At 45.8% G+C, this 26,825-nt stretch overlaps 2 protein-coding genes across 2 annotated transcripts in view; one reads left to right on the plus strand and one right to left on the minus strand.

The window, feature by feature from the left end:
- LOC137385114 (NACHT, LRR and PYD domains-containing protein 3-like) overlaps positions 1-15,495 on the minus strand; it is a 76,040-nt gene extending 60,545 nt beyond the window's left edge. The window contains exon 1 of the mRNA XM_068059904.1: positions 15,412-15,495. The gene's annotated coding sequence lies outside the window, so the exon portion shown is untranslated. The remainder of the gene's footprint in view (positions 1-15,411) is intronic.
- Positions 15,496-15,883: 388 nt separating this feature from the next.
- The window catches only part of LOC137385117 (NACHT, LRR and PYD domains-containing protein 3-like), a 112,029-nt gene continuing 101,087 nt past the window's right edge, over positions 15,884-26,825 (plus strand). Inside the window, exons 1-4 of the mRNA XM_068059907.1 lie at positions 15,884-15,985; positions 18,096-18,322; positions 20,373-20,538; positions 22,133-22,285. The gene's annotated coding sequence lies outside the window, so the exon portion shown is untranslated. The remainder of the gene's footprint in view (positions 15,986-18,095; positions 18,323-20,372; positions 20,539-22,132; positions 22,286-26,825) is intronic.

Here is a 26,825-nt window from a genome sequence, read left to right on the forward strand (position 1 = left end):
TTCCAGTTTCCTGTCCCGAACCGCCTCCTCTTCACTATGGACATCCAATCACTCGACACCTCCATCCCCGACCAGGATGGTTTGAGAGCTCTCTGCGTCTTCCTGAACAGAGGCCCAACCAGTCCCCATCCACCACCACCCTCCTCCGCCTGGCTAAACTTGTTCCCAAATTGATCAACTTCTCATTCAACTCCACTCACTTCCTTCAAGTAAAAGGTGTTGCTATGGGTACCCGCATGGGTCCTAGTTATGCCTGTCTTTTTGTGGGATATGTCGAACATTCCATGTTCCAGTCCTACTCAGGCCCCTCCCCCGACTCTTTGTCCCGTACATTGATGACTGTATTGGTGTCATTTCCTACTCCCGTCCCAAAATGGAAAACTTTAAATCAACTTTGCTTCCAATATCCACCTAACTCTCACCTTTACATGGTTCCTCTCCGACACTTCCTTTCCCTTCCTTGACTTCTCTGTTTCCATCTCTGGGGATGGGTTATCTACTAATATTCATTATAAGCCCACCGACTCCCACACCTACCTCGACTACACTTCTTCACACCCTGCCTCCTGTAAAGACTCCATTCCAGTCGCCCAGTCTCTCTGTCTTAGACGCGTCTGCTCTGATGATGCAACCTTTCTTGACAGTGTTTCTGATATGTCTTCCTTTCTGCTCAACCGAGGATTACCCCCCACTGTGGTTGACAGGGCCCTCAAACATGTCCGGTCCATTTCCCACACCTCTATCCTCACCCATTCCCCTCCCTCCCTGCGACAGGGTTCCCCTTGTCCTCACTTTCCATCCCACCAGCCTCCGCATCCAAAGGATCATCCTCCGCCATTTCCATCACGTCCAGCGTGATGCCACTACCAAACGCATCTTCCCCTCCCTTCCCTGACAGCATTCGGAAGGGATCGTTCCCTCGTGACACCGTGGTACACTCCTCCATTACCCCCACCACCTTGTTCCCTTCCCACGGCACCTTTCCCTGTAATCGCAGGGGTACCTGACCTTTTACCTCCTTGCTGCTCACTATCCCCAAACACTCCTTTCAGGTGAAGCAGCGATTTACTTGTACTTCTTTCAATTTAGTACACTGTATTCGCTGCTGACAATTTGGTTGCCTCTACATTGGAGAGACCAATGGCAGATTGGGTTACCGCTTTACGGAACACCTCCACTCAGTCCGAAAGCATGTCTCCAAGCTTCTGCTTGCTGGCCATTTCAGCACATCCCACTGCTCTCATGCCCACATCTCTGTCCTGGGATTGCTGCAGTGTTCCAGTGAACATCAACGCAAGCTCGAGGAACAGCATCTCAGTTACTGATTAGGCACACTACAGCCTGCCGGACTGAACATTGTGTTCAATAATTTCAGAGTATGATGGCCCCCCCTATTTATTTTTAGTTATTTTTTCTTCTTTTTTCTTTGTTCCGCTTTAGGCAAAACACAGCCTGTAGGCAATGTAGATTTTCTGCTGAGAGGGGAGACATATCCTTCCTTCATGGAGAGCACACTTTGCTGGTCAGCCAGATCAAACCAGTTCGTAGCCAGTTCTTACACACAGTCAAACTGATACAATATGACATGTGACTGCCTCTCCCTTGCTGTTGCTTAGGAACAGGCTTGCACCACGCACACACCCTTCCCAGAGATTAAAACTTCTTTCAGTCTTAAAGGCACACTGAGTCCCCTTAATTTTTTTTTTTAAACTGCTCTGACACACTGGACTAATAATCCAGAGGTCCAGGGTAATGCCCTGGAGACTTGGGTTCAAATCCCACCATGGCAGCTGGTGGAATTTAAATTTAATAAAGTAATAAAAAATCTTGAATTGAAAGCTAGTCTCAGTAATGATGTCATGAAATTCTCATCAAATGTTGTAAAACACCATCTGGTTCACGAATGCCCTTTAAGGAAGGAAATCTGCCATCCTTACCAGATTTGGCCTACATGTGACTCCAGACCACAGCAATGTGGATGACCCTTAACTGCCCTCTGAAATAGCCTCGCAAGTCATTCAGTTGTCAAGGGCAATGAGGGATGGGCAACAAATGCTGGCCTTCCCAGTGACACCCACATCCCATGAAATAAAAAAAAATGACTTAGATGAAGGGACCAAGTGTATTTTAGCCAAATTTGCTGAAGATATAAAGAGAGGGCAGAAAGCAAGTTGTGAGAGGACACAGTCTTCAAAGGGATACAGATAGGTTGAGTGAGTGGGCAAACATTTGTCAGATTGAGTATCTTTTGGGCCTCCTTATCTCGAGAGACAATGGATACGCGCCTGGAGGTGGTCAGTGGTTTGTGAAGCAGCGCCTGGAGTGGCTATAAAGGCCAATTCTGGAGTGACAGGCTCTTCCACAGGTGCTGCAGAGAAATTTGTTTGTTGGGGCTGTTGCACAGTTGGCTCTCCCCTTGCGCCTCTATCTTTTTTCCTGCCAACTACTAAGTCTCTTCGACTCGCCACAATTTAGCCCTGTCTTTATGGCTGCCCGCCAGCTCTGGCGAATGCTGGCAACTGACTCCCACGACTTGTGATCAATGTCACACGATTTCATGTCGCGTTTGCAGACGTCTTTATAACGGAGACATGGACGGCCGGTGGGTCTGATACCAGTGGCGAGCTCGCTGTACAATGTGTCTTTGGGGATCCTGCCATCTTCCATGCGGCTCACATGGCCAAGCCATCTCAAGCGCCGCTGACTCAGTAGTGTGTATAAGCTGGGGGTGTTGGCCGCTTCAAGGACTTCTGTGTTGGAGATATAGTCCTGCCACCTGATGCCAAGTATTCTCCGAAGGCAGCGAAGATGGAATGAATTGAGACGTCGCTCTTGGCTGGCATACGTTGTCCAGGCCTCGCTGCCGTAGAGCAAGGTACTGAGGACACAGGCCTGATACACTCGGACTTTTGTGTTCCGTGTCAGTGCGCCATTTTCCCACACTCTCTTGGCCAGTCTGGACATAGCAGTGGAAGCCTTACCCATGCGCTTGTTGATTTCTGCATCTAGAGACAGGTTACTGGTGATAGTTGAGCCTAGGTAGGTGAACTCTTGAACCACTTCCAGAGCGTGGTCGCCAATATTGATGGATGGAGCATTTCTGACATCCTGCCCCATGATGTTCGTTTTCTTGAGGCTGATGGTTAGGCCAAATTCATTGCAGGCAGACGCAAACCTGTCGATGAGACTCTGCAGGCATTCTTCAGTGTGAGATGTTAAAGCAGCATCGTCAGCAAAGAGGAGTTCTCTGATGAGGACTTTCCGTACTTTGGATAATGTGGGAAAATGTGAGATTGTCCATTTTGATGTGAAGAATAGAAAAGTAGAATATTATATAAATGGAGAAAGACTGCAAAATACTGCAGTACAGATGGATCTGGGCGACCTTGATGTGAACCACAATAAGTGAGCTTGCAGGTACAGCAAGTAATTAGGAAGGCCAACAGAATGTTGGCATTTATTGCAAGGGGGATGGAGGAGAAACGTGTGAAAGGCTTGCTACAACTGTACAGGGTACTGATGAGATCACACCTAGAGTTTTAGTACAGTTTTAGCTTCTGTATTTAAGGAGAAATATACTTGCATTGGAAGCAGTTCAGAGAAGGTTCATTAGGTTGATTCCTGGGATGAAGGTGTTGGCTTATTGGAAAAGTTGAGCTTATACTCATTGGAGTTTAGAGGAATTAAATGTGATCTTATCAAAACATATACGATTCTGAGAGGGCTTGACAGGGTAGATGCTGAGATAATGTTTTCCCCTCCTGAGGTAATCTAGAACTAGGGGACACAGTTTAAAATGAAGGGGTCTACCATTTAAGACAGAGATTAGGAGGAATTTCTTCTCTGAGGGTTGTTAATCTTTGGAAAGCACTTCCCCAGAGTGCAGTGGAGGCCCGGTCATTGAATATATTGTCATGGTCCTGAAGTATTTTTTCCAGAAATATGCGGTTTGCCTTTAAGGCTTGCAAAGAATCAGTATTGCTTTAAAATGCAGCAAGCCTCAGGAGTTATAGGAAGGTGCATTTTCGTTGCCTGAGAAACAGCCATTTGGAGACTGCGATTCAAAGGGTGTATTCTTGTTACCATCGATATAGCCACTGGGAGTGAATGTTAAGCGATACATTTGTTAACATTCAATTTTGAACTGGCTTTTTAGTTGAAGACAGTTTGTTCTAACAGAACACAGACACAGAGGACACAGACACAGACAGCTGGTGTTAGCACCTGGAAAAAGAGCTCTCTACCATTTAAACTGAAGGAAGAGGATTTTTGTCTGTTTAATTATCTCAAAATTCTAAAAAAAATAGCCAAGACAGAACAGAGATCTCTGGTAATTTAAACTGAAGGAAGGAAAGTTAGACTGTGACAATGTATTATCCGTCAAAAACTCTAAAGTCTGATTGATTCTACTGAAAATGTTTGCAAGTCATTAATTGTTGAAATTCGCTGGAGAAGGAAGCAACATTCAGTGAGGACTTCATGTAACATTCGGTGAGGACTTCAAGCAACAATGGACTGTTAATTTGCAAGGACTCTATTTTAAATGTTACTTATATCTTCATAGTGTTTAAGAATTTTTAAAAATTAAACAGTTAATTTGTTGATTTAAAGGCACCTGATTTGATTAGCCTCATTCGGGGGTTAATAGACGGTACAATTTGGCTGGGTCTTTCTTTAATTTGGAAAGTTTTAAAATTATATGTTAGGCAATCTGTGGAGCGACGGGATTGAATTATCAGTGCGTGTCTCCCACCACAATCAGAATAATATATTTTGATTGGGGGCTTTGACAGGAGCGGTCAGTCTAACATATTTATTGGGTTTCTCATCTGGGATTTGAATTATATTAGTTGGAGGGCTCGCTCAAGATTTGAATCACAAATTAATTGGGTTTCTGGATTTGAATCATATCTTCAAGGCTGAGGTAGACTGATTTTTGATCTACAGGGGATTTAAGGGTTACGGGGTGGGGTGGAAGGGGTCAGGCAGGAAAGTGAAGTTACGGCCACAATCAGATCAGTCATGATCTTATTGAATGGTGGAGCAGGCTCGAGGGGCTGAATGGCCTGCTCCTATTTCTTATGAATGAAGGTTCACGAGATTGCCTCCTGAGATGGGCACAGTCTATAAGGAGAGATTGAGTAGAATGAAGCCTATATTCTTTGGAGTTTAGAAAAGGTGATCTCATTGAAACATATAAAATTCTTAGGTGGCTTGATAGGGTAGATGCTGAGAGGCTGCTTGCCCTAGCTGAAGAGTCTAGAACTAGAGATCATAGTAGCAAGATAAGGGGTGGTACATTGAGAACTGAAATGAGCAGAAATTTCTTCAGTCTGAGGGTTGTGAATCTATGGAATTCTCTACCCTAGGCGTCTGTGGATAATCAGTCAATGAGTATATTCAAGACTGAGATTGTTACACACATTATACATCAACAAATTTGAAGCCTATGGAATAAAAGGGACATTGACAGCACGGATATGAATTTCCTGAGCGACAGGAGATAGAGAGTAATGGTGAACATTTGTTTATCGGGCTGGATCAAGGTATAAGTGGTGTTCCCCAGGGGTCAGTATTCGCAGAGGGACCTGGGGTATATGTGAACAATTTGTTGAAAGTGGTGGGGCAGGTTGAGAAGATAGTTGTAAAGGCACATGGGAATCTGGGCTTTATAAAAAGAGGTATAGAGTACAAAGCAAGGAAATTATAATCAACCTTCATACATCACTGGTATAGCCTCAACTGGAGTATTGTGCCCAATTGTGGGCACCACACTTCAGGAAGAATCTGATGGCTTTCGAGAGGATGCAGCAAAAGCTTTACGGTTCTGGGGATCAAGGACTTCAGCTACATGGGTAGATTGAAGAAGCTGGGTTTCTTGCCCTTAGAGGAGGTTGAGAGGAGATTTGATCACGGTGTTAAAAATCATGAATGGTCGAAACAATGTAGATAGAGAGAAACTTTACATTGGCAAAGGGTTGCGAAATAGAGGACACAACTTTACGGTAAATGGCAAAAGGACCAAAGGCGGCATGAGAAAAAACATTTTTACACAGCAGGTGGTTATGATCTGGAACACACGGTCTGAAACATGTGGTGGAGATAGATTCAATCATGACTTTCAAAAGGGAATTAGATAAGCATCTGAAGGGGAACAAAATTGCAGGGCTACGTGGAAAGGCAAGGAAGTAGGAGTAGCTAAATTGCTCTCAGAGAAGTGACACCGAATTAACTGGCTGAATGGCCTCCTTCTGTGCAGTAACCATTCTTTGATACGATACAGCAATAGATTTCCTGCTGTCAACTGCAGAGAGCCACAGCGTGCAATAAGCTGCAGTGTGCAATAGGAAAGAGATGGAACAGTGTTTATAATAAAGAATTATATCACTGGGAGCGGCTGGGTGGTGTCCCTGTGAGTTCAGTCCCATCGAATAAACAGCTGTCAGTTACGGTATTGAACTTTGAGGTAAAATAACTGGAAATTTAGAGAATGGAATGGGGTTTGTTGGGATCTGAGAGGTGCTGCTGTGGGGAGGGAATGGCCACAGGACAGGCTTTATCCTCAGGTAGAAAGGAGGAAACATCAATGAACAAACGAACAACAGGAATGTGGTGACCTGGGACTCAAATTCATGATATTTGTCTATATTTGTCTCATTTTCTGTTCTGTCATAGTTAGATCTCCTGGTGAATGACGGAGTGATGAGAAAGGGCCACAGCTGGAAGTAAACTGGGATTGTACACTGAGGAACAACAGCAGGTGAACCAGCACAGGATTATGAGAGCACCAACCAGAGCGAACCCTTTTAACGAAGCTTTTTGAACATTTAGTTGAATTAGTTGAGCCTCCCTCAAATGGCTGGGAATGCATACTGTCCATCCGACTGCTCACCACCTCTGGTCCAGTACACCTACTCAGCATCTATACTCCAACACTCTGCTCCCCAACTGAAGCCAAAGACCAGTTCTACGAGGAACTCCATAACATCATTAGCAGCATCCCCAACACCGAACAACTGTTCCTGCTGGGGGACTTTAATGCCAGGGTTGGGGCCGACCATGACTCATGGCCCTCCTGCCTTGGGCGCTATGACGTTCGAAGGATGAATGAGAATGGGCAGAGACTGCTTGAGTTGTGCACCTATCATAACCTCTGCATTACCAACTCGTTCTTTCACACTAAACCCTGTCACCAGGTTTCATGGAGGCACCCAAGATCGGGTCATTGGCACCAGCTGGACCTCATGGTCACAAGGTGAGCCTCTTTAAACAGTGTTCAAATCACACGCAGCTTCCACAGTGCGGACTGCGACACTGACCACTCCCTGGTGTGCAGCAAGGTTAGACTCAGACCAAAGAAGTTGCATCATTCCAAGCAGAAGGGCCACCTGCGCATCAACACGAGCAGAATTTCTCATCCACAGCTGTTACAAAAATTTCTAAATTCACTTGTAACAGCCCTTCAAAACACTCCCACAGGGGATGCTGAGACCACATGGGCCCACATCAGAGACGCTATCTATGAGTCAGCTTTGACCACCAATGGCAAACGTGCGAAGAGAAATGCAGACTGGTTTCAATCTCATAATGAAAAGCTGGAACCTGTCATAGCCACTAAGCGCACTGCACTGTTGAACTACAAGAAAGCCCCCAGCGAGTTAACATCCGTGGCACTTAAAGCAGCCAGAGGCACTGCACAAACAACAGCCAGGCACTGCGCAAATGACTACTGGCAACACCTATGCAGTCATATTCAGCTGGCCTCAGACACCGGAAACATCAGAGGAATGTATGATGGCAATAAGAGAGCTTTTGGGCCAACCATCAAGAAGATCGCCCCCCTCAAATCTAAATCAGGGGACATAATCACTGACCAACGCAAACAGATGGACCACTGGGTTGAGCACTACCTAGAACTGTACTCCAGGGAGAATGTTGTCACTGAGACTGCCCTCAATGCAGCCCAGCCTCTACCAGTCATGGATGAGCTGGACATACAGCCAACAAAATCGGAACTCAGTGATGCCATTGATTCTCTAGCCAGCGGAAAAGCCCCTGGGAAGGACGGCATTACCCCTGAAATAATCAAGAATGCCAAGCCTGCTACACTCTCAGCACTACATGAACTGCTATGCCTGTGCTGGGACGAGGGAGCAGTACCTCAGGACATGCGCGATGCCAATATCATCACCCTCTATAAAAACAAAGGTGACCGCGGTGACTGCAACAACTACCGTGGAATCTCCCTGCTCAGCATAGTGCGGAAAGTCTTTGCTCGAGTCGCTTTAAACAGGCTCCAGAAGCTGGCCGAGCGCGTCTACCCTGAGGCACAGTGTGGCTTTTGTGCAGAGAGATCGACCTTTGACATGCTGTTCTCCCTTCGTCAGATACAGGAGAAATGCCGTGAACAACAGATGCCCCTCTACATTGCTTTCATTGATCGCACCAAAGCCTTTGACCTCGTCAGCAGACGTGGTCTCTTCAGACTACTAGAAAAGATTGGATGCCCACCAAAGCTACTAAGTATCATCACCTCATTCCATGACAATATGAAAGGCACAATTCAACATGGCGGCACCTCATCAGACCCCTTTCCTATCCTGAGTGGCATGAAACAGGGCTGTGTTCTCGCACCCACACTCTTTGGGATTTTCTTCTCCCTGCTGCTCTTTCACATGCGTTCAAGTCTTCAGAAGAAGGAATTTTCCTCCACACAAGATCAGGGGGCAGGTTGTTCTACCTTGCCCCTCTCAGAGCGAAGTCCAAAGTACGGAAAGTCCTCATCAGGGAACTCATCTTTGCTGACGATGCTGCTTTAACATCTCACACTGAAGAGTGCCTGCAGAGTCTCATCGACAGGTTTGCGGCTGCCTGCAATGAATTTGGCCTAACCATCAGCCTCAAGAAAACGAACATCATGGGCAGGACGTCAGAAATGCTCCATCCATCAATATTGGCGACCACGCTCTGGAAGTGGTTCAAGAGTTCACCTACCTATGTAAATCTGAGTTCTTTTTGCCTTCAGTCTGGTTCAGTCAGTATACCGAGTCGGATGTGTAGGTAAAATCAATTACTTTATTTGCGCAGTAGCCAGCGGACTTACTCTGAGAACAGCGGCACTGACTCCACCAGAGTCTGTCGGGTCCCCCCCCAGAGTAAGTGAAGTTTGTGATACAGGTACGACTGTTTATACATTAAGATTCATGCTATACATCCTTGTTTAACCAATCAGTGCGGTACAATTCGACTTCACCCACGTGGTGACATGCAGTACATCTGTTACTGAGGTTACAATACACTCCATTCTCAATACATATTTGTTACTAATAAAATATTGTTTTGTACCAGCAAGATTAAAAGAAAACAGACATTAAGACAATTAGCAAAGGAAGAGGAGTTAGAAACAAGATACTGATTTTGATTCCCACAATTGTCATAAGTCCTGGGATCCTGTAATCTCTATCAAGTCACATCATGAAGTAACACCAAGCAGCAACAGTATACAGTGATAGTGTGGCCTTTCATTCCTTATCATCACTCACACAGGGATGGCCAGCATCTCTCACAGGAATCCATTTGTTCCAAACCACAAGGAGTCACACAATCAAGTCATGAATGAACAAATGTCCTTGCAATTACCAGTGCCTGTAAGTTTATACGATCTCACACTCTCAGCCTTTACTTTTAACTATTTCATTGCAGTTTCTCAAGATTTAAATCATTTCATCAGAGCTCAGCAAAGTGACTACTCCTAACTTGGCTATATTTCCCATCTAGCATAGTGCCATGTCGTTCTGCTCACTTCCACACCTAGGCTCAAGTATCACCAGTAACCTGTCTCTAGATGCAGAAAATCAACAAGCGCATGGGAAAGGCTTCCTCCGCTATGTTCAGACTGGCCAAGAGAGTGTGGGAAAATGGCATACTGACACGGAACACAAAAGTCCGAGTGTATCATGCCTGTGTCTTCAGTACCTTGCTGTATGGCAGCGAGGCCTAGACAACGTATGTCAGCCAAGAGCGACGTCTCAATTCATTCCATCTTCGCTGCCTCCGGCGAATACTTGGCATCAGGTGGCAGGACCGTATCTCCAACACAGAAGTCCTCGAGGCGACCAACATCCCCAGCTTATACACACTCCTGAGTCAGCGGTGCTTGAGATGGTTTGGCCATGTGAGCCACATGGAAGATGGCAGGATCCCCAAAGACACATTGTACAGCAAGCTCGCCACAAGTATCAGACCTACCGGCCGTCCATGTCTCTGCTTCAAAGACGTCTGCAAACGCGACATGAAGTCCTGTGACATTGATCACAAGTCGTGGGAGTCAGTTGCCAGCATTCGCCAGAGCTGGCGGGCAGTCATAAAGGCGGGGCTAAAGTGTGGCGAGTCGAAGAGACTTCGCAGTTGGCAGGAAAAAAGACAAAAGCGCAAGGGGAGAGCCAACTGTGTAACAGCCCCGACAAACCAATTTTGCTGCAGCACCTGTGGAAGAGCCTGTCACTCTAGAATTGGCCTTTATAGCCACTCCAGGCACTGTGCCACACACCACTGACCACCTCCAGGCGCTTACCCGTTGTCTCTCGAGATAAGGAGGCCAAAGAAGACAGCGAGCTCGAAGCACAGTAACAAAAACCCTCTTTAGAGATTGCCTCAAACTTCTCCATTTTATTTTTCTTCTGCTCTTTTCTGTCACTATTTGCATGTGTGTATCACATGTACATGCCAGTATGGGTGCGTGGTATATCCGTAGGCATTAACTGTGTTAGAGTCTAAGTTTAAGGTTTAATACATTTCACTTTTCTTCTTTGAACACAAGAAAACCTGGTGTGGTAACTTCTTTGCCTTATAATTGGAAAGTTGTGAACAAGGATTCACCAAAGGGGGAGCGTAAAACAAAGTGTGTTTAAAATTAATCCCTGTAACAATAAGACCAGGTGAAGATAGTAAAAGACCCCTCGACACCTTTCTCACTTGGTCCTAACATCAGTGACCATTTAAATTACTGCTAAAATACTAATTTGATTGCAAAATATAATCAGGTTCGCCATACATCCAAAATACCAAATTTGGATAAACATTTTGTGAAACTCCAGGACGTGTTTAAAGCGCCGAAACATGGTGCATTTTTAAGTTCTGCTAAAAGCAGGTTTTTTAAAATTCATTCATGGGATGTGGGCGTCACTGGCCAGGCCAGCATTTATTGCCCATCCCTAATTGCCCTTGAGAAGGTAATGGTGAGCTGCCTTCTTGAACTGCTGTAGTCCATGTGGGTTAGGTACACCCACAGTGCTGTTAGGAAGGAAGTTCCAGGATTTTGACCCAGCGACAGTGAAGGAATGGCGATATAGTTCCAAGTCAGGATGGTGTGTGACTTGGAGGGGAACTTGCAGGTGGTGGTGTTCCCATGCATCTGCTGCCCTTGTCTTTCTGGTTGGTAGAGGTCGTGGGTTTGGAAGGTGCTGTCTAAGGAGCCTTGGTGCATTGCTGCAGTGCATCTTGTAGATGGTACACACTGCTGCCACTGTGCGTCGGTGGTGAAGGGAGTGAATGTTTGTAGATGGGGTGCCAATCAAGGGGCTGCTTTGTCCTGGATGGTGTTGAGCTTCTTGAGTGTTGCTGGAGCTGCACCCATCCAGGCAAGTGGAGAGTAGTCCATCACACTCCTGACTTGTGCCTTGTCGATGGTGGACAGGCTTTGGGGAGTCAGGAGGTGAGTTACTCGCCTCAGGATTCCTAGCCTCTGACCTGCTGTTGTAGCCACGGTATTTATATGGCTATTCCAGTTCAGTTTCTGGTCAATGGCAGCCCCTAGGATGTTGATAGTGGGGGATTTAGCGATGGTAATGCCATTGAATGTCAAGGGGAGATGGTTAGATTCTCTCTTGTTAGAGATGGTCATTGCCTGGCACTTGTTTGGCGCGAATGTTACTTGCTACTAATCAGCCCAAGCCTGGATGTTGTCCAGGTATTGCTGCATTTCTACACAGACTGCTTCAGTACCTGAGGAGTCACGACTGGTGCTGTACATTGTGCAAACATCAGCGAACATCCCCACTTCTGACCTGATGATTGACGGAAGGTCATTGATGAAGCAGCTGAAGATGGTTGGGCCAAGGATGCTACCCTGAGGAACTCCTGCATTGATGTCCTGGAGCTCAGATGATTGACCTCCAACAACCACAACCATCTTCCTTTGCGCTAGGTGTGACTCCAGCCAGCAGAGGGTTTACCCCCGATTCCCATTGACCTCAGTTTTGCTAGGGCTCCTTGATGCCATACTCGGTCAAATGCTGCCTTGATGTCAAGGGCAGTCACTCTCACCTCACCTCTTGAGTTCAGCTCTTTTGTCCATGTTTGAACCAAGACTGTAACGAGGTCAGGAGCTGAGTGGCCCTGGCAGAACCCAAACTGAGCGTCACTAAGCAGGTTATTCATAAGCAAGTGCCGCTTGATGGCACTGTAAATGACACCTTCCATCACTTTATTGATGATAGAGAGTTGGCTGATGGGGCGGTAATTGGCCAGGTTGGATTTGTCCTGCTTTTTGCGAACAGGACATACTTGAGCAATTTTCCACATTGCAGGGTAGATGCCAGTGTTGTAGCTGTACTGGAACAGCTTGGCTAGGGGCGCAGCAAGTTCTGGAGCACAGGTGTTCAGTACTATTGCCAGAATATTGTCAGGGCCCATAGCCTTTGCAGTATCCAGTGCCTTCAGTCATTTCCTGATATCACGCGGAGTGAATCGAATTGGCTGAAGTCTGGCATCTGTGATGCTGGGAACTTCAGGAGGAGGCCGAGATAGTTCATCAACTTGGCACTTCTGGCTGAAGATTGTTGCAAATGCTTCAGCCTTATCTTTTGCACAGATGTGTTGGGCTCCCCCATCATTGAGGATGGGGATATTTGTGGAGCCACCGCCTCCAGTTAAGTTTAATTGTCCACCACCATTCACAGCTGGATGTGGCAGGACTGCAGAGCTTAGATCTGATCTGTTGGTTATGGGATCGCTTAGCTCTGTCTATCGCATGCTGCTTACGCAGTTTGGCACGCAGATAGTCCTGGGTTGTAGCTTCACCAGGTTGACACCTCATTTTGAGGTATGCCTGGTGCTGCTCCTGGCATGCCCTCCTGCACTCTTCATTGAACCAGGATTGGTCTCCTGGCTTGAAGGTAATGATGGGGTAGGGGATATGCTGGGCCATGAGGTTACAGATCGTAGTTGAATACAGTTCTGCTGCTGCTAATGGCCCACAGCGCCTCATGGATGCCCAGTTTTGCATTGCTAGATCTGTTCGAAATCTATCCCATTCAGCACGGTGATAGTGCCACACAACACAAAGGAGGGTATCCTCAATGTGAAGGCGGGACTTCGTCTCCACAAGGACTGTGCGGTGGTCACTCCTCCCAATTCTGTCATGGACAGATGCATCTGCGGCAGGCAGATTGGTGAGGCCGAAGTCAAGTATGTTTTCCCCTCTTGTTGGTTCCCTCACCACCTGCTGCATACCCAGTCTAGCAGCTATGTCCTTTAGGACTCGGCCAGCTCAGTCAATCGTGGTGCTACTGAGCCACTCTTGGTGATGGACATTGAAGTCCTCCACCCAGAGTATCTTCTGTGCCCTTGCCACCCTTAGTGCTTCCTCCAAGTGCTGTTCAACATGGAGGAGTACTGACTCATCAGCTGAGGGAGGGCGGTAGGTGGTAATCAGTAAGACGTTACCTTGCCCATGTTTGACCTGATGCCATGAGACTTCATGGGGTCCAGAGTCGATGTTGAGGACTCCCAGGGCAACTCCCTCCCTACTGTATACTACTGTGCTGCCTCCTCTGATGGATCTGTCCTGCCAGTGGGACAGGACATACCCGAGGAAGGTGATGGCAGTCTCTGGGACATTGTCTGTCAGGTCTGATTCCATGAGTATGACTATGTCAGGCTGTTGCTTGACTAGTCTGTGGGACAGCTCTCCCAACTTTGGCACAAGCTCCCAGATGTTCGTAAGGAGGACTTTGCAGGGTTGACATGGCTGGGTTTGCCATTGTCGTTTCCAGTGCCTAGATCGATGCCAGGCGGTCTGTCCGGTTTCATTCCTTTTTATTGACTTCGTAGCGGCTAGGTGCAACTGAGTGGCTTGCTCGGCCATTTCAGAGGGCATTTAAGAGTTAACCACATTGCTGTGGGTCTGGAGTCACACGTAGGCCAGACCAGGTACGGAGAGCAAATTTCCTTCCCTGAAGGGCATTCGTGAACCAGATGGGTTTTTACAACAATCGACAATGGTTTCATGGCCATCATTTGACTGGCTTTTTTTTAAATTCCAGATTTATTGATTGAATTCAAATTCCACCTTCTGCTGTGGTGGGATTCGAACCCATGTCCCCAGAGCAATACCCTGGGTCTCTGGGTTACTCGTCCACTACGCCACCACCTCCCCGAAATAAAAGATCCCCAGAATAATCAGGTGATTGTGTTGAACGAGCACAGAAATGAATAGAGAATGTATCCGGACAAACACTGTTCTCAGTTTAATTTTTAAAAAAACTCTCAGCCAAGCTGAACTGGGTGATCAACAAGAATCTTTCTTCTGAAAATAATTCCAAGTGATTATTTTGTTCATTTTTACAAATTTTTATTAAAATAAGCTTTCCATATCTTCATGTTTATAGTTGAATGACAGTGATTGAACTACAATTTTGAAATCCAGAAATAGATTTGCTGAGGGGAAATAACTGAAATACAACACAGCATCCAGTTCAGCATTATAAAATCATTTATTCTGATAGTTGGATATGAAATATATCTGAATTCAGTAACACTGTCTGGTACTACATTAACACACAGTATAACATTATGGGGACCACAAAGGTCAGTTCTTTCCCCATTGGTATTGGGGGCTGGGAGTTAGTGTACACCTGCCGGGCAGACTACCTCAGAGATCAAATCCCTTTAATCTAAAATACACAGAAGATTCACTTGTGACTGTGTATTTTCACAGAATCACAATCACAGAATTGTTGCAGAGCAGGAGGCCATTCGGCCCGTCCTGTCTGTACCAGCTCTCCGAATGAGCAATTCACCTGGTGCCAATCTCCCGCCCGCAAATCCTGCACATTCTTCCTTTTCAGATCAGAGTCCAATTCCCTTTTGAATGTCTCCATTGAACCTGCCTCCACTAAACTCTCAGACATTACATTCCAGACCTGAACCACTCGCTCTCTGAAGATGCTTTTCCTCAAAGTCGCTTCTGCTTCTTTGGTCAATTATTTTAAATCTGCGCCCTCTTGTTCCCCATCCTGTCATGAGAGGGAAATTGCTGCCACTTGCCCTTCCATTGCAGGTCTTCATGCTGGATAATTGTACTGGGTGATCAGACTCTCCCAGTCTCATTCTCACTATTTACTCTCTTACCTTGTTATCTCAGGCCGGTGACCGTTCCTGTTAAACTGAGTCTCAGCAGCAAATCCCGCCGATCATTGGCCAGTCCGGCGCAGGCGCAGGCGCAATACAAACAGCCCCGCCTCCCCTCCGATTGTTTCTCACGCGCATCAATCAAAACGTGGTCATGCGCACTGGGGAGAGGACTCAGACTATTGCTGCCCGACACGGAGTCAGTTTTCTGGCCGAGCCACGTGACCGCGAGCGACCCTGTTGCCGGAATGGGGCGGAGCTGGGATTGCCCCCGGCCTGTTCTATCGGCAGATGTGGTTGTCAATCTGTACATCCGCGACCAGTGGGAGGAGCGGACAGATGGAGTGTCATTAATTTATGCAGCGTTCGGTGGCGGTATTACGCATGCTCCGCTCCAGCACCCCTCCCCCTTCCCCCAGCCTGGGTCGCGCGCAGTTTTCGTTAAATTTCTGTTTTGGGAAAATAAATAAAACGGAAAATACTTGAAATCTGAAATAAAAACAGAAAGTGCTGGAAATACACAGCATCTGGTCTGTCAGCATCTGTGGAGAGGGAAACAGAGTTCACCTTTCAGGTCTGTGACCTTTCATCTGAATCATCGAATGGTGACAGCAGAGGCCATTCGGCCCGTCCTGATCGTGCTTGTTCTCTGCAAGAACAAATCACCTCGTCCCACTGCCCGGCCTTTTCACTGTGGACAGAAATTGTTATTCTCTTCAGATCCTGCCTTTTATCTCCAAATAGTTCAACGTTGATCAGTAACGAATTGATCAAAATGGACCTATTTAAATAAACACCCAAATACTGAAGGGATGATGTGCTTTTTAAAGACTTTGTTAAATCCTCAAACTCCAATTCTCCCCCAATCTCACCTATTTTGTCAGGACAGCAACCCTGATACATACTCAAACTCCAATTCTCCTAATCTCACCTATTGCGTCTGGAAAGTCACCCCAATAAATCCTCAAACTCCAATTCTTTAAGAACTGTTTCTGTTTTCATCGATAGTGATTTGATTTATCCTAAAAATAAGCGCAATCTGTATTTAATTACACATTCTGCTTTAAATTATTAAGTTACTGACTCTGATTTTCTCAAGCCTAAATATTTATTATTACAGACATTGTCATGAGCAGATGAGAACCAACTATACATTGTGTTTTTGTGCACTTGGGTGTTATTGTCAACTGCCACTATGCACAGCATGTTAAGTTTTTACTTCTGTGTTCCACTTGTTAAAATGGAGGAGGTGGGACAGCCACTTGAAGTGGTCCAGTCACATGGCCCAGAAGTCATACTTTTCAGTCTGCCTGGATTTGAAACAGTAGCAGTTGAGGGAACAGCTCATTCAAAAGCCACAGCTGTCTTGAAGCTGCATCTAACTTCTCTGAGGCCTCCCTGCAAGAAAATTAAAAAGAAGGTGCAGTCTGCAAAATGGCAAGAAAATCTGCTCTCTGCCAGTTTTCTCTCCATTAGAAAAGGTTGCATCAGAAATTAAGCTGCCTCAATTTATCTCTGAAAGTGCAAGAGGAAGAAAGTGTAAGAAGTGTAAGAAGGATAGTGCCGAAGGATGTTGTAGGGTACAGAGGGACATAGATAGGCTGCAGAGCTGGGCTGAGAGATGGCAAATGGAGTTTAATGTGGAAAAGTGCGAGGTGATCCACTTTGGAAGTAGTAACAGGAATGCAGAGTACTGGGCTAATGGGAAGATTCTTGGTAGTGTAGATGAACAGAGAGATCTTGGTGTCCAGGTGCATAAATCCCTGAAGGTTGCTACCCAGGTTAATAGGGCTGTTAAGAAGGCATATGGTGTGTTAGCTTTTATTAGTAGGGGGATCGAGTTTCGGAGCCACGAGGTCATGCTACAGCTGTACAAAACTCTGGTGAGACCGCACCTGGAGTATTGCGTGCAGTTCTGGTCACCGCATTATAGGAAGGATGTGGAAGCGATGGAAAGGGTGCAGAGGAGATTTACTAGGATGTTGCCTGGTATGGAGGGAAGGTCTTACGAGGAAAGGCTGAGGGACTTGAGGTTGTTTTCGTTGGAGAGAAGGAGGAGGAGAGGTGACTGAATAGAGACATATCAGATAATCAGAGGGTTGGACACGGTGGATAGTGAGAGCCTTTTTCCTCCGATGGTGATGGCAAACACGAGGGAACATAGCTTTAAGTTGAGGGGTGATAGATATAGGACAAATGTCAGAGGTAGTTTCTTTACTCAGAGAGTAGTAGGGGCGTGGAACACCCTGCCTGCAACAGTAGTAGACTCGCCAACTTTAAGGGCATTTAAGTGGCCATTGGATAGACATATGGATGAAAATGGAATAATGTAGGTCAGATGGTTTCACAGGTCGGCGCAACATCGAGGGCCAAAAGGCCTGTACTGCGCTGTAATGTTCTAAAAAAAAAAGAGGTTTTTCCAGTGACTTGTACCCAACTCGACATTTCCAGTCTGTTAACTCCAGTTTTGGACTTTCTGATAATTAAAAAAAGGATTCTAGTTTCAACAGCAATCTATGTTTGTTTGCAGTTAAGATTTTTTTTCTATTTAGCAAATGTCCTTGCCCTTTTTATGTCTTTACCTTTCATTATATGTTCGTGAGCATGTGTTGGGAAGTTAACCCCTTCCTAAGTTTAAGACTGTGTTAAGAAACCCTACTGCTTTGTTTTAACTTTAACAACAGTGGGATTGCGGTCTTTTACAAGTCATGGTTCAAGGGAGGAAAAATTCAATCATAATCTGTTTCTGTGTGAGCTGATGCATTTTGGGAGGACTAACAAGGCAACGGAATATACAATGGATGTTAGGACTCTAGGAAGTACAGAGGGTCAGAGGGATAACAAGGAATGCTGGTAATAGTCAGCAGGTCTGGCAGCATCTGTGGACAGAGAAGCAGAGTTAACGTTTCAGGTCAGTGACCCTTCTTCGTAACAATATGTAAATGAGTTGTCAAATATTATCCAGTTATGTACATAAATTGTGAAAACTCCTGTGAATTTCCACATTGAGGTACTGTAGATAACTATTTTGATTGTTAAATATTCCTATTAAGATGTCTCACTTATAGTTACAAACATTCCTTAACAGCCCCACTTTGGAGTTTGTACCTAACTGGAAGCACATGCAGTCTCAGAGTCGTCCAGTACCAACGCAAGGCTGTTAGAAACCCAGTCAACAACACTTATTCAGCAGAGTGTCCACACTAAAAAGGAGCAGAGCAGCAGAAATATCTTGTTCTGCTGATATATCAGCCCCATGCTGTGTTATGTGAATACTAAGTGAAGTGAACTGACTACTATAGTTACACTTCCAGTCACAGTGTTGTGACAATACAGCTGCCTTTTGTAGGTAGAACCGTGTTACTGATGATATTTTCCTATCAACCCTCCCTGTTTGTTCATGGTTCCACTAAAATACAAATGGAAACTGGGAGTCTGGTCCCTGATTAGAGTTCAGCCAGAAAATGTAATGGAATGTCCACTGATTCAAAAATAGCCAATCTGATCCCAAAACAGGCAAGACATGGAGAATAAACTGTCTCTAAACAGGGACTGAATATCGAGACATGGAGAATAAACTGTCTCCAAACAGGGACTGAATATCGAGACATGGAGAATAAACTGTCCCTGACTGGGGATTGAAGGTGGAGACATGGAGAATGAACTGTCTCTAACCGGGGACTGAAGGTGGAGACATGGAGAAGGAACTGTCTCTAACTGGGGATTGAAGGTGGAGACATAGAGAATAAACTGTCCCTGACTGGGGACTGAAGGTGGAGACATGGAGAATGAACTGTCTCTAACCGGGGACTGAAGGTGGAGACATGGAGAAGGAACTGTCTCTAACTGGGGATTGAAGGTGGAGACATAGAGAATAAACTGTCTCTAACCGGGGACTGAAGGTGGAGACATGGAGAATGAACTGTCTCTAACCGGGGACTGAAGGTGGAGACATGGAGAATGAACTGTCTCTAACCGGGGATTGAAGGTGGAGACATAGAGAATAAACTGTCTCTAACCGGGGACTGAAGACAGAGACATGGAGAATGAACTGTCTCTAACCGGGGACTGAAGACAGAGACATGGAGAATGAACTGTCTCTAACCGGGGATTGAAGACGGAGACATGGAGAATGAACTGTCTCTAACCGGGGACTGAAGGTGGAGACATGGAGAATGAACTGTCTCTAACCGGGGACTGAAGGTGGAGACATGGAGAATGAACTGTCTCTAACTGGGGACTGAAGGTGGAGACATGGAGAATAAACTGTCTCCAACCGGGGACTGAAGGTGGAGACATGGAGAATGAACTGTCTCTAACCGGGGACTGAAGGTGGAGACATGGAGAATGAACTGTCTCTAACCGGGGACTGAAGATTGAGACATGGTGAATAAACTGTCTCTAACCGGGGACTGAAGATTGAGACATGGAGAATGAACTGTCTCTAACCGGGGACTGAAGGTGGAGACATGGAGAATGAACTGTCTCTAACCGGGGACTGAAGGTGGAGACATGGAGAATGAACTGTCTCTAACTGGGGACTGAAGGTGGAGACATGGAGAATAAACTGTCTCCAACCGGGGACTGAAGGTGGAGACATGGAGAATGAACTGTCTCTAACCGGGGACTGAAGGTGGAGACATGGAGAATGAACTGTCTCTAACCGGGGACTGAAGATTGAGACATGGTGAATAAACTGTCTCTAACCGGGGACTGAAGATTGAGACATGGTGAATAAACTGTCTCTAACTGGGGATTGAGGAATAAAACTATCACGTGGTGGCTGTGACTGTAAAGAAAGATGGAATGTAGGAGCAGAGCTCCTCAATAGTGTGTTTATTCAGTGAGATATTTTATTTAAGTTTGTTACCTTTTATTATTAAACATTAAAGAACAAGTGTACATTACATTTATCTTGAGACCATCAGTATTATTCTCATTTTCTGTCCTGCCATAATTAGATCTCCTGGTGAATGACGGAGTGATGAGAAAGGTCCACAGCTGGAAGTAAACAGGGATTGTAGACTGAGGAACAACAGCAGGTGAAACAGCACAGGATTGTGAGAGCACCAACCAGAGAGAACCCTTCCCATTCAAAGAGCTGTCATAGATCAACTGGGGATAAAGGTAAGAGAAAGTCCCATTCCGAGACTATATAGATTGTTTGAATACCACACATTCAGCGTATGTGGGTTTTTTGAGGCTGTGCGGCACACTCGAGTCATTGTTAGAGAGGACCTGGGGGTCACAGAAAACGCCATCTTTTGGGCTGATTCTACAACCTGCCCTCCAGTCCAGTGAGACTGCACCAAGAGCAGAGCCTGGTCATGTGACCCTGTAATACCGTGACTGGGCGGGGCTTGGGCTGGCTGCTGTGTGATTGTCTCCTGGCTTCCTTTGTGATGTCACCCGGAGACACATTTCAGCCCCTGGTTGCAATTCATCAGTTGCAGTTCCCGTGGGCAGGAGCTGGAGTTGGCAGCTGACACGTGCCTGGATGGGTGCAGCTCCAACCACACTCATCCAGGGCAAAGCAGCCGGCTTCATCAGTACCCCATCTACCACCCTCAACATTCACTCCCTCCATCACCGACTCACAGTGGCAGCAGTGTGTACCATCTACAAGATGCACTGCAGCAACTCACATCTCTTTTGAGTAAATGCTTGGTTAAAATGGTGATTTTTAAAATCATCTGAAGCGTAGAGGGAGGGGGAGCTGTTTGGCTTTGAGAGCAAATTCTGGAGCTTAGGGCCTAGACAGCTCAAGGCTTGGATACTAATGTAGGGACAAAGGAAATTGGGGTGTAGAAGAGGCCAGAATTGGAGGAGCACAGAGATCTTGGAGGTTTACAGGGCTGGAGGAGTCATAGAGTGATACAGCACTGAAACAGGCCCTTCAGCCCACCGAGTCTGTGCCAACCATCAACCACCCATTTATACTAATCCTACATTAATCCCATATTCCCCACCACATCCCCACAATTCTCCTACCACCTACCTACACGAGGGGCAATTTACAAAGGCCAATTTACCTATCAACTTGCAAGTTTTTGGCTGTGGGAGGAAACCAGAGCACCCGGCAGCAACCCACACGGTCACAGGGAGAACTTGCAAACTCCACACGGGCAGTACCCAGAACCAAACCCGGGTCACTGGAGCTGTGAGGCTGCGGTGCGAACCACTGTGCTGCCCCATTTGAGCACTGAGGTTACAGAGATAGAGAGGGGTGAGACCATGGAGGGAATTGAACACGAGAAATAAAAATGTTAAAATCGAGGCGTTGCCAAGCTGGGACCCAATGTAGATCGGTGAGCACCAGGTGAAGGGGCAACAGACAGCTGGAGTGAATACCATCCTGAACATAATAGGAGTAACCATGGCAAAATCACTTCCTCCTCGTTCAACAGCACTTTCATTCAGCAGTTAAATGGTTAAAGTGTTGATCTTTCGAGGTGGCAAGTTCTCACCACATTGAAACATCAGACATTGACTGTTAGGTGTTGGTCTGAAAGGCCAAATATCAGGGAATTGGTGGAGCATTGAATACAGTTTCAGACAGAAAGGGAATGATTCATTTCTATTGAATGGGCCGTGAGACAGTATTTAATAAAGAATTAAAATCAAAATACTGCGGGTGCTGGAAATCTGAAATGTTTATGACTAACTTTGTTCACGGTTGAAAGAGTTGTTTAACCGGTTCGACTTGTTTTATTTTAAACAGCAGCTTCCAGTCAGAGGACAGAAGCATCAGATCCAATTACCAAATGATGATTTGCTGAAAGAAAACCAGGAACAACCTCGGGATTGGTGGCAACAGGTTTACAAGGACGGAACTGGGAGGCTGCCCGTGGAAACGGAGAATCTGTGGATCAAGGTAAGGTTAATATAGTTTCTGAGCCTGTGTTCCATGTCTGTCTTTAATCTTCCTTTTGAAAGATAATTTCTCCCAGTGAGATTATGTTGTATGGGAGGTTGTGGCCATTCCTTTTCCTCATGTCGCTCAGTGTGAACTCAGACAGTTACTGAGGGTGGTCTGTTTAACAATGAGGGTCCTCAGATCAGGCCGCTGTTGTTCTGCACCCTCCTTTCATTTTGAAGAGGGATGGTGTGAGATAATCAGAGTGTTAGACCATCCTAGGTAGCTGTGACAGGGGTGGGCCCTGGACTTCTCTTCCTCACTGTGGATGTTTACCACAATACATACTGCATCTTTGGGGGAAGATTTCAGTTTTGAAGTTACAGGAAAGCAGGTTCAGGACCTCTGGCGGAGTCGGCCCACAGGGTTTAACCACACCCATGCACTTACCCCACTCAATACTGAGCAACTCAGGTAATGAAAGAGCTCTCGGGTGTTTGACTAAAACTTCAAACATCAGCTAATCAGTGTGACTTTTCATCATGTTCAAGATGCAGATGTAACAATTGGTGTTTAACCTTCTTTAACTGAACTTACTGAATAGGAAGTGAGAAAGAAACATTTCTAACCAGCCTTAAACATTCTTTGCAGCTGAACTGGGTGAGGACTTGTCAAACCGGTTCAATTCATTTTTATAAGAAATGGCAGATTTTTTCTTAAAGTTCTTCAGATACAAACCAATCTCATAGCAGAAACAACCTTACACCAGTTTAGTTTAGTTTAGTTTCGAGATGCAGCACTGAAACAGCCACTTCGGCCCACTGAGTCTGTGCCGACCATCAACCACCCATTTATACTAATCCTAAACTAATTCCATATTCCTGCCACATCCCCACCTGTCCCTATGTTTCCCTACCACCTACCTATGCTAGGGGCAATTTATAATGGCCAATTTACCTATCAACCTGCAAGTCTTTGGCATGTGGGAGGAAACCAGAGCACCCGGAGGAAATCCACGCAGACACAGGGAGAACTTGCAAACTCCACACAGGCAGTACCCGGAATTGAACCCAGGTCGCTGGAGCTGTGAGGCTGCGGTGCTAACCACTGCACCACTATGCTGCCCCAGAGGTGAAACTCAGGCACAAATCCTACAAACAAGGATCAACTGAAATGATTCACACTCTGATTTGTACAAAGTAAACCTGGAATTGACGGTAAATGAATTTATGAAGACAGCGCAGAGACAGAAAGCCCCGTTGGTTCAAAATAGTTTCCGAACCTGATTCTGAATCGTTCCGCATTAATTCTTTCCCCTTCCCATTTAAAGCTGTCTTCTCCCAGGGAGATGATATTCCATGGGTTCCTGTGGTAAATCCATTGCCCCGTAGCTGTAGCCATTCTGTGGGAAGTGTTCACTCAGACAGTGATCAAGGATGGTCTGTTTAACAATGGGACCCCCCTCCCCAGCTGAATCTGCTCCTGTTCTCCATCATCGCTCTCATTTTTGAAAGAGGTTGATCACGATTAACCACAGACACAAGTGTGCAGAGTTTCTGTCAATCCTATTTTTATTTTTATTTAGAGATACAGCACTGAAACAGGCCCTTCGGCCCACCGAGTCTGTGCCGACCATCAACCACCCATTTATACTAATCCTACATTAATCCCATATTCCTATCACATCACCACCTGTCCCTATATTTCCCTACCACCTACCTATACTAGGGGAAATTTATAATGGCCAATTTACCTATCAACCTGCAAGTCTTTGGCATGTGGGAGGAAACCGGAGCACCCGGAGAAAACCCACGCAGACAGGCAGCTCAGGATGACAGTGGTGGGATTGTGGAAGTAACTTCATGTCGAACAATGTGAGACAATACACTTTGGATTGAAAAGTTACAGATTAGAATACAGGGTGAGTAGGGAATTACTGGGAGATTGTCAAAGTGAGGTGTACAAAATTATGAGGGGCCTAGATAGAGTAGATAGGAAGGACCTGTTTTCCCTAGTGAAGAGGTCAATTACCAGTGGGCACAGATTTAAGGTGATTCGAGGGGACATGAGGATGGTGCGTGTCTGCAATTCACTGCCATGAATGGTGGTGGAGGCAGAAACCCTCAACTCATTTAAAAGTTGCCTGGACATGTCCCTGAAGTGCTGTAACCTGCAAGGCCAAGGACCAGGTGCTAGAAGGTGGGATTAGATTGGGTGGCTAGTTTGTTCAGCCGGCACGGACAGGCTGAATGGCCTCCTTCTGTGCTGTAATTTTTCGATGGTTCTATGAATTCGACTCTCAAAACAGAAATCATTAAAGAATAGATTCAGATCCTACAAAAATATTCTCAAAGGCCCATTGCAATTAAGTTAGTTAGAACTCAATGTATTCAGTTTTGGATGTCTGTTCCAGGAAGAACATACTAGGGTAATAATAGTTGGGGATTTCAACTTTCCCAAAATTAACTGGGATAGTCTTCGTGCAAAAGGCTTAAAAAGGGGCCGAATTCTTAAAGTGCATATAGGAGAGCTTTTTGAGCCAGCACGTAGAAGGTCCTACAAGAGAAGGGGTGGTACCGGATCTAATCCTCGGGAATGAAGCGGGACAAGTGGGAGTAGTGTCAGTGGGGAAGCATTTCGGGGATAGTGATCATAACTCTAAGATTTAAGGTCGTTACGGAAAAGGACAAAGATGGACCGGAAATAAAGGTACTGAATTGGGGGAAAGCCGATTTCAATATGATAAAACAGGATCTGGCCAAAGTGGGCTGGGATCAGCTACTTGTAGGAAAGTCTACATCAGACCAGTGGGATTCATTCAAAAAGGAAATAGTGGGAGGTCAGGGCCAGGATGTTCCCGTAAAGGTGAAGGGTAGGACCAATAAGTCCAGGGAACCCTGGATGTCAAGAGATATAGAGGATTGGATTAGAAAAAAAAAGGATGCTTATGACAGATTCAGAGGGCTGCAAACAGCAGAGGCACGAGAGGAGTAGAGAAAGTGTAGGGAGGTGCTTAAAGTAATTAGGAGAGCGAAGAGTGGGCATGAAAAAACACTGGCAAGCAAAATAAAGGAAAATCCCAAGGCGTTTTACAAGTATATTAAGGGCAAGAGGATAACCAGGGAAAGAGTAGGGCCCATTAGGGACCAAAGTGGCAATCTGTGTGTGGAGCCAGAGGATGTAGGTGAAGTTTTAAATGATTGGTGTTCACTATGGAGAAGGACGATGTAGGTGTAGAGGTCAGGGAGTGGGAATTGAGATATACTTTAACAAATTAGCATTGAAAGGGAGGAGATATGAGTGGTTTTAGCTGGCTTAAAAGTGGATATATCCCCAGGCCCAGATGAGATATATCCCAGGCTGTTACATGAGGCAAGGGAGGAGATAGCAGGGGCTCTGACAAAAATTTTCAAATCCTCTCTGGCCACAGGAGTGGTACCAGAGGACTGGAGGACAGCAAATGTGGTACCATTATTCAAGAAGGGTAATAGGGATAAACTAGGTAATTAGAGGCCGGTGAGTCTAACATCAGTGGTAGGGAAACTACTGGAAAAGATTCTGAGGGACAGGATTAATCTCTACTTGGTGAGGCATGGATTCATCAAGGTTATTCAGCATGGCTTTGTCAGGGGAGATCGTGTCTAACAAATTTGATTGAATTTTTTGAGGAGGTGACTAGATGTGTAGATGAGGGTAAAGCAGTTCATGTTGTCTACATGGACTTCAGTAAGGCTTTTGATAAGGTACCACATGGGAGATTGGTTAAGAAGGTAAGAGCCCATGGGATCCAGGTCATTTTGGCAAATTGGATCCAAAATTGGCTTAGTGGCAGGAGGCAGAGGGTTATGGTCAAGGGACCCTTGCTGTTTGTAGTGTACATTAATGATTTAGATGTGAATATAGGAGGTATGATCAGTAAGTTTTCAGATGACACGAAAATTGGTGGTATCGTAAATAGTGAGGAGGAAAGGCTTAGATTACAGGACAATATAGATGGTCTGGTATGATGGTCAGAGCAGTGGCAAATGGAATGTAATCCTGAGAAGTGTGAGGCGATGCATTTTGGGAGGACTAACAAGGCAAGGGAATATAGAATGGATGGAAGGACTCTAGGAAGTACAGAGGGTCAGAGGGACCTTGGTGTGCTTGTCCATAGATCACTGAAGGCAGCAGCACACGCAGATAAGGTGGTTAGGAAGGCATATGGGATACTTGCCTTTCTTAGCGGAGGCATAGAATATAAGAGCAGAGAGGTTATGATGGAGCTCTATAAAACGCTGGTGAGGCCACAGCTGGAGTACTGTGTACAGTTCTGGTCACCACACTAAAGGAAGATGTGATTGCACTGGAGAGGGTGCAGAGGAGATTCACCAGGATGTTGCCTGGGCTGGAGCATTTCAGCTATGAAAAGAGATTGGATAGACTAGGGTAGTTTTCCTTAGAGCATAGAAGGCTGTGGGGGGGACTTGATTGAGGTATACAAAATTGTGAGGGCCACTGATAGGGTAGATAGGAAGAGACTTTTTCCCTTATTGGAGGGGTCAATAACCAGGGGGCA

Source organism: Heterodontus francisci, chromosome 28 (genome assembly GCF_036365525.1).
Source record: "Heterodontus francisci isolate sHetFra1 chromosome 28, sHetFra1.hap1, whole genome shotgun sequence".
Lineage (NCBI taxonomy): Eukaryota > Metazoa > Chordata > Chondrichthyes > Heterodontiformes > Heterodontidae > Heterodontus > Heterodontus francisci.